Here is a 1,595-nt window from a genome sequence, read left to right on the forward strand (position 1 = left end):
GAGGTAGAGTAATGTTTTCTGGTTCTTAAAATTTATCGTCCGATTGCATTCAGTATGACAATAGTGTTCTCCTGCAGTGTCCACGCTACCTGGTCCTCAGGCCCAAGCTCACGGGGTCCCTGTTATCACTTAATCTGTCTTTCTCTGATCACCAGCAGGTTTAAGAATTCCCAGGTGTGTGTTTCCTTTTTCTGTCTCCTCTTGTAGCTCTGATGTTCGTAAATAAACGCAACCGTCTGATGTGTGGTTGGAACGAGGTCCCGTCAAGGTTGGCTTCTCTCTACTTGTCTTAAATCTAACAAAAAGTATTCATTCTACTTTTGAAGTGCCCCCAAAATGTCAAATGCCATAACAGGAGACCAAAAATAGAAAAACAAAAATATAAATTGTTTGGCTTTTGCGCCGTCCACACTCAGGAAAGAGGCCAAGGGCCCCGCGTGTCCTTTCTTGACATTCTGAGGCCTGATGGCACCAGGTCGACAGTCTCCTGCGGGTTTAGTTTTGAGGACAGTCAAACAGTCATTCTCTGAACAACAGATTGCATTACTGACCAGAATGGACCCTCAATGGGCCAACTGTTTGGTTGTTATAGCAACAAAATTCGATTTGACCTGCAGTCGTTTGGCGGATGGTTCAGCAGCTGACCAGCGAGCAGTACATTCTGTTGAGACTGTGGCCACCTTTCCCTCCTCACACCCACCTGAAAAATTTCGGGGCTTAATATTTTAAGTCTGAAATGTATGTCCTCCCCGGTCCCCCCCACAAAGGGATCCAGCTCTTCCTAGAGATATTTGTGTCAACTTGAGTCCAGAACCAGCAAAGGTGACCCACCGCACAGCCGGACAGAATGCTGTCACTCTGACCCGGATGTGGGGATGGCGGATTTGATCTGCTTCACTCCATTTACAGGAGAAGTGGAGACGCCCTGGAGGACGAGCAGGTTCCCTCCTCTGTGCCGCTCCTGAGTCAGCCTGCCCTTCACGAGTCGTTCTCGGGGTGACTTCCTCCAGGCCACTGAGCCCCACGGGATCAATCACAACAGTTTCAGAGTGCTGTCATGTCACACACGTTTCAGCACAGACCTGCGGTTTCCATGGACTCTGACCATTTGGGGCAAGTGCTTCATAGACTGGTAACCCCATGTGCCCCGTGACCCCTGAGGGAAGCACGTGCGGCGGTCACCGCAGCTGCGGAGCAAACCACGCCTAGACGGCTGCCTGATCCACTCACAACGAATTTTATGCTCTGTCTTCAGCTGAATGTTGTTTATACAATTACACAAAAATGTATGACACTTTTCATCCAAGAATCTGCTTTGAATTCAAATTAAAACTGTACATGTATGCATTTATGAAGTCTTTTATGAAGTCAGAGATAAAAAAAGAATTTTAGGGTGGGGGTGATGCTTGAATGAAGCCAACTCATGAGGTTCTACCCCCAGTAGAAAAGCTGTAAATACTGTCTCCTGTTGTTCATGGGGCAACCCTGAAAAATATGTGTGGAATCGGGGTTGGCCCTCATGGCCTAGTGGTTAAGTTTGGTGTGATCCACTTCAGTGGTTGCGTTCGCTTCCTGGGCACCGACTCACAACTCGT

This window comes from Equus przewalskii, chromosome 5 (assembly GCF_037783145.1).
Source record: "Equus przewalskii isolate Varuska chromosome 5, EquPr2, whole genome shotgun sequence".
NCBI lineage: Eukaryota > Metazoa > Chordata > Mammalia > Perissodactyla > Equidae > Equus > Equus przewalskii.